We start from the raw sequence: 7,501 nt of genomic DNA, 5'->3' as shown, positions 1-7,501 counted from the left end.
CTGATTGGCTGATCGGATCAGCCAATCGGATTGAACTTGAATCTGATTGGCTGATTCCATCAGCCAATCAGAATTTTCCTACCTTAATTCCGATTGGCTGATAGAATCCTATCAGCCAATCGGAATTCGAGGGACACCGTCTTGGATGACGTCCCTTAAAGGAACCTTCATTCTGTTTTAGGACGTCGGAAGAAGAGGATGGATCCGCGCCGGAGGTCTAGAAGATGGAGCCGCTCGTCATCGGATGGAAGAAGATAGAAGATGCCACTTGGATGAAGATGTCTACCGGTCCGGATCTCCTCTTCTGCCCGGATAGGATGAAGACTTCTGCCCGATGATGGACTTCTTCAGCCGCCGCTTGGATCAAGACTTCAGCTGGAGGATGGACGTCTTCAGCCCCCGCTTGGGCTTGGATCAAGACATCGGAGCCTGGACCGATCGGTGATACCCGGCGTGGTGAAGATAAGGTAGGAAGATCTTCAGGGGCTTAGTGTTAGGTTTATTTAAGGGGGGTTTGGGTTAGATTAGGGGTATGTGGGTGATGGGTTGTAATGTTGGGGGGGGTATTGTGTTTATTTTTACAGGCAAAAGAGCTGTTTTCTTTGGGGCATGCCCCGCAAAAGGCCCTTTTAAGGGCTGGTAAGGTAAAAGAGCTTTTCTATTTTAATTTTAGAATAGGGTAGGGCATTTTTTTTATTTTGGGGGGCTTTGTTATTTTATTAGGGGGCTTAGAGTAGGTGTAATTAGCTTAAAATTTTAATATTTTTCTAATGTTTGTAAATATTTTTTTATTTTTTGTAACTTAGTTCTTTTTTTATTTTTTGTACTTTAGTTAGTTTATTTAATTGTATTTATTTGTAGGTATTGTATTTAATTAATTTATTGATAGTGTAGTGTTAGGTTTAATTGTAGATAATTGTAGGTATTTTATTTAATTAATTTAATGATAGTGTAGTGTTAGGTTTAATTGTAACTTAGGTTAGGATTTATTTTCCAGGTAATTTTGTAATTATTTTAACTAGGTAACTATTAAATAGTTATTAACTATTTAATAACTATTGTACCTGGTTAAAATAAATACAAAGTTGCCTGTAAAATAAATATAAATCCTAAAATATATTGTAGCTATATTAGGGTTTATTTTACAGGTAAGTATTTAGCTTTAAATAGGATTAATTTATTTAATAAGAGTTAATTTATTTCGTTAGATTTAAATTATATTTAACTTAGGGGGGTGTTAGGGTTAGGGTTAGAGTTAGCTTTAGGGGTTAATAAATTTATTAGAGTAGCGGCAAGGTCTGGTCGGCAGATTAGGGGTTAATAATTGTAGGTAAGGTAGCAGCGACATTGAGGGGGCAGATTAGGGGTTAATAAATATAATATAGGGGTCGGCGGTGTTAGGGGCAGCAGATTAGGGGTACATAAGTATAACGTAGGTGGCGGCGGTGTGCGGTCGGCAGATTAGGGGTTAAAAAAATTTAATAGAGTGGCGGCGATGTGGGGGGACCTCGGTTTAGGGGTACATAGGTAGTTTATGGGTGTTAGTGTACTGTAGAGCACAGTAACTCCTGGCTTTTTTCTGCGGCTGGAGTCTTATCGTTAGATTTCTAACGCTCACTTCAGCCAAGACTCTAAATACCAGCGTTAGAAAGATCCCATTGAAAAGATAGGATATGCAAATGGCGTAGGGGGATCTGCGGTATGGAAAAGTCGCGTCTGGAAAGTGAGCATTAGACCCTTTAATGACTGACTCTAAATACCAGCAGGCGTTAAAAACCAGGGTTAGGACCCCCTAACGCTGGTTTTGACGGCTACCGCAGAACTCTAAATCTAGGCGTAGGTTTGTTATATGTGGTTGTGCAATAAAGCTACTTTTTTTAATGTGACTTTAGCGGGAAACTACTTTAATGATAAGTCCCCAACTTATTTAGGGTTTCAAGGTGTCCAATATATAACTGGGAGGGGGAGGGGTGTCGGCGCAGTAGCGGGAGAAGCCACCTCCCTGAAATGAGTTTTTGCAGGTTGGGATGTCTGCAAAACCCAATTTTTTTTATATGCTAGTTCCTGATGAGTCACTTATACATTACTTTGGCCTCTTTTAACATCACAACCAGGGATGCCTGGTTGTGTTATATACCTTTTATAGATGTCTTATAAGTTGCTTCTTTGAGAGGTTAATAAAGCTTTTTGATTTTTTTCTAATTAGTGTTTACATCTTTTGAGGTGTGCAGGATTAAATAACTTTATTATATTTTTTATAGATTGTGGTGTCTATATTTCCCAGTACCCATTACAATCAATACAATTGATATTGAAACATTTTAGAGGTGCCACTCTTTTATAAATATATTTGTAATATATAATATATGTTTGTGTTGCTTTTTTGATATTTAAGAGGGGTACACAACTTTTACAAATACAGTAAGGGTTAAATTACCAGTGGAGCGGTAGTTTGAGCTCCCGTTTGAGTGTTAAATTTGTTTTTGCTCAGAGATTCGTGCTTGTATTACGAGTTAAAAGTAAAACGTTTGTGCTCTCTCATTAGTAAAGTTGCGGTAGCAAATAGACTTTGAGAAGTCGCGAACGCAAAATCGCATTCCTCCATAGACTTCAAAAGTTAAAAAAAAAAACACCCACGAGTCGCACAAACCATATTATGGTTATTTAAAAGCACAACATAAAAAGATATTTCATAATCCAATGCCCTGCACATAGAAGAATATGTTTTATTTATACTTAAAGAGATATTTAAATGTATAACTGATGTATTATTCCATATATTTATATATATACATAGTAATATCTATTTAAAAATACATAGAACATATTCTGCAGACCATTGGAATGTATTTTATTATTATTATCGGTTATTTGTAGAGCGCCAACAGATTCCGCAGCGCTATAAACAAAACAATTATAGGAATCAAATGGGTAGAGGGCCCTGCCAAGAGTTGCACTGTTGTAGTCAGCTCTTAAGGAGGTGATCTACAAACAGCTGGACTCTTAGGCTTACATGCTAAGGGGGTTCAGAGGATAGCAATGGAGGAGAGGAACTGGTATAAAGAAAGGTTAGCGTAGGTTGTATGCATCCCTGAACAGTAGAGTCTTTAGGGAGCACTTGACGCTTTTAAAACTAGAAGAGAGTCTTGTGGAGCGAGGCAGAGAGTTCCACAAGATGGGAGCCAGTCTGGAGAAGTCCTGTAAACAGGAGTGTGATGAGGTTACAAGAGAGGAGGAGAGTAGGAGGTCATGAGCAGAGGGAAGGGGACGGGAGGGAGAGTATCTGGAGACAAGGTCTGAGATATAGGGGGGAGCAGTGCAGTTGAGGCCTTTGTATGTCAGAATGAGAATTTTGTGTTTGATCCTAGAGGCAAGAGGAAGCCAGTGAAGGGATTGGCAGAGAGGTGCAGAAGATGAAGAGCGACGTGTAAGGAAGATGAGTCTGGCAGAGGCATTCATTATGGATTGTAAAGGAGCTAGGCAGCAGGTGGGCAGACCAGAGAGGACAGAGTTGCAGTAATCGAGGTGGGAAAGAATGAGAGAGTGGATTAAAATCTTAGTTGTGTCTTGTGTAAGGAAGTGTCTAATTTTAGAGATGTTTTTAAGGTGGAAGTGGCAGGCTTTAGCCAATGACTGAATGTGAGGAGTGAAAGAAAGATCTGAGTCAAATGTGACCCCGAGACATCGGGCATGCAGGGTAGGGGTAATGATGGAGTTGTCGACAGTTATAGAGAGATTGGGGGTGGAGAGTTTAGAAGAAGGGGGTAAAATAAGGAGCTCAGTTTTGGAGAGATTTAGCTTGAGGTATTGAGAGGACATCCAGTTAGAGATGTGAGAGAGACAGTTAGTGACACGGGTTAGCAAGGAAGGAGATAGGTCTGGTGCAGAGAAGTATATTTGGGTGTCGTCGGCAAACAAATGATATTGTAAACCGTGGGACTTTATTAGGGAACCTAGTGATGATGTGTAGATTGAGAAGAGAAGGGGACCGAGGACAGAGCCTTGCGGTACTCCGACAGAAAGTGGTGATGGGGCAGAGGAGGCCCCAGAGAAGGCTACACTAAAGGTATGGTTTGACAGGTAGGAAGAGAGCCACGAGAGGGCTGTGTCACAGATGCTGAAGGATTGGAGGGTTTGGAGCAAAAGAGGGTGGTCAACAGTGTCAAAGGCTGCAGACAGATCAAGGAGGATAAGCAGAGAGAAGTGGCCTTTTGATTTTGCTGTAAGTAGGTCGTTGGTAACCTTAACAATTGCTGTGTCTGTGGAGTGATGGGGACGAAATCCAGATTGCAATGGGTCAAGGAGGGAGTTTATTGTAAGGAAATGGGATAGGCGTGCATAAGCTAGTTTTTCAAGAAGCTTTGATTCAAGAGGGAGGAGGGAAATAGGGTGGTAGTTGGATGGGGAGGTAGGATCAAGGGAAGGTTTTTTGAGGATAGGTGTGACCAGTGCATGTTTCAGCGATGAGGGAAATATACCGGTGCTGATGGAGAGTTTGAAAGTGTGTGTGAGTATAGGGGTAAGGGTGGCAGAGAGGGAGGGGAGTAGTTGTGAGGGGATAGGGTCAAGGGGACAGGTAGTGAGGTGAGAGCGCAGTATAAGTGCCGAAACTTCTTCCTCAGTAACGGGGGAGAATGAGCTAAGTTTAAGGTTATGTGGGTTGTGGTTGTTTGAGAGCATTTGAGGGGGTGAGAGAATGGAATTATGTTGAGAGCTGATTTTAATTCTGATGGAGTCGATTTTGTTATTGAAGTGGTTGGCAAAGTCTTGAGCTGACAGAGAAGTTGTATTAGGAGGTGGGGGAGGGCGGAGAAGAGTATTGAAAGTGGAGAACAAACGTTTTGGGTTTGAAGAAAGATTAGAGATAAGAGTAGAGAAGTAGTGTTGCTTATGGAAATTAAGGGCAGAGTAGTAGGAGTTCAAGATAAATTTGTAATGTTGAAAATCAGCTGAACTCCTAGATTTTCTCCAGGTCTGCTCAGCAGTACGGGAACATCTGCGTAGGTATCGTGTCAAAGGAGTATGCCAGAGCTGAGGATGAGTGTTTGATTTCCGAGCTATGGTAAGAGGGGCGAGATTGTCAAGGACGGATGTAAGGGTGGAATTATAGTGGCAGATAGATTGGTCAGGGCAGGAAAAGGAGGAGAAGGATGAGAGGAGAGGTTTGAGGGAATGAGAAAGCTGTTGTTGATCTAATGACATAATGCTTCTGTGAAGTTTGGTGTGAGGAGCAGAAGGAGGGAGAGTTGTAGGGAGGGATGATATGTTGCAAGTACGGAGATGGTGGTCAGAAAGAGGAAAGGGGGAGTTTGTGAAGTTTGAGAGAGTGCATCGATAGCTAAAGAATAGGTCAAGGGAGTGACCATCTTTGTTAGTGGGAGAATCAGTCCATTGTGACAAACCGAAAGAGGAAGTGAGTTGCAGAAGTTGTTTTGCAGAGGAGGCAGTGGGATTGTCAAGAGGGATGTTGAAGTCACCAAGAATGAGGGAAGGGGTGTCTGAGGAAATAAGGTAGTCAGGCAGCCAAGTGATCTAGAAATTGAGTTGAGAAGCCAGGAGGAAGGTATATGACTGCAACAAGTATAGAGAGGGGAGAGAATAAGCGTGTGTTTCGAATGAGGAAAATGTGAGGGAAGAGATGGGATGTATTTGTTGAAAGGTGCAACTAGAGGAAAGTAAAATACCTACATCACCTCCTTGTCTATTACCAGACCTAGGAGTGTGGCTGAAGTGGAGACCCCCATGTGACAGAGCAGCAGTGGATGCTGTGTCTAGGGGAGAGAGCCAGGTTTCTGTTAGGGCCAGAAGGTTGAGGGAGTGGAAGATAAAGAGGTGAGTTTGTTGCAAACAGAGTGCGAGTTCCAGAGTGCACAAGTGAAAGGGGTAGTGGCTTTTGATGCAAGAGGAATGTGAGTAAGGTTGTCAGAGTTTTGTTTTTTGAGTCTGTGGGACGTATACATGGATGTGCATGGCTAGGCAGTTGTTGGGGACCAGGATTAGGTGAGATGTTACCAGCAATTATTTACAGTAAGTACAGAGTATAACACTTTATTAAATATGAATATTGCATAAATATTATTTAACATGTTTTCATCTACAGTGCTTGACTTCAAAGGGCTCATATATATATATATGTCTAAATAAGTATACATATGTATTTTTGTTTATATGTGTATATATGTCTATAAATACATGTATACACATAAATACACACACACACATATATATATGTATATATATATATATATATATATATACATGCATACACATTTTTAGACATGTATATATCTCTAAGTTAAAGCCCTTTGCAATCCTTTTTTTCTAACACCTGAGACTTCATATCTTTGAGCTCTTATAACTTTTTTTAAATAATTTTTAGATGGATTACGAGTTTTGCGTTATGACTCAAATAGCATCGTTATGGCCCATAACGCTGCTTTTTCGCTATTACAAGTCTTGTCAGTATAGGTGTACCGCACACCTTTTTGGCCGTCAAGCAATGTCAGTATCGCACTTTTAAAAAAGTCCTTTTTCAATGGGACTTCCGTAGCGCCGGTATTACGAGTTTTGCGGTGAGGCCAAAAAGTGAGCGGTACAGCCTAAAATGACAAGATCCGTACCATCATCTAAAGTCAGTAGTTATGAGTTTTACGTTACAAAGCTGTACCATAAAACTCATAACTAAACTGTCACAAAGTACACTAAACACCCATAAACTACCTATTAACCCCTAAACCGAGGCCCTCCCGTATCGCAAACACTAAAATAAAATTATTAACCCCCACTTAAAAAATGTATTAACCCCTATTCCGCCGCTCCCCGACATTGTTGCCACTATAATAAACCTATTAACCCCTAATCTGCCCCCCGCATTGCAAACACTATTTAAAGATTACCCCTAATCTGCCATCCGCCCACACCGCCACTATAATAAATCTATTAACCACTAAACCGCAAGCCCCCCACAACGAAATATACTACATTAAACTATTAACCCCTAAACCTCTGGCCTCCCACATCACTACATAAATATATTAACCCCTAAACCTAACCCTAACGTAACCCTAAGTCTAACCCTAACACCCCCTAACTTAAATATAATTAAAATAAATCTAAATAAAACTTACAATTATTACCTAAATAATTCCTATTTAAAACTAAATACTTACCTATAAAATAAAACCTAAGCTAGCTACAAAATAACTAATAGTTATATTGTAGCTAGCTTAGGTTTTATTTTTATTTCACAGGTAAGTTTGTATTTATTTTAACTAGGTAGACTAGTTAGTAAATAGTTATTAACTATTTACTAGCTACCTAGTTTAAATAAATACAAAGTTACCTGTAAAATAAAACCTAACCTGCCTTACACTAAAAACTAACATTACAATAAAATAAAATAAATTAAATTAATAAAATACAATTATCTAAATTACAAAAAAAATAAACACTAAATTGCACAAAATAAAAAATGAAATGATCAAAAATAAAAACGAATTAC

This window comes from Bombina bombina, chromosome 7 (genome assembly GCF_027579735.1).
Source record: "Bombina bombina isolate aBomBom1 chromosome 7, aBomBom1.pri, whole genome shotgun sequence".
In the NCBI taxonomy this organism is placed as follows: Eukaryota; Metazoa; Chordata; class Amphibia; order Anura; family Bombinatoridae; genus Bombina; species Bombina bombina.
The sequence above is the reverse complement of the archived record's forward strand: the minus strand, read 5'-3'. Positions refer to the sequence as shown.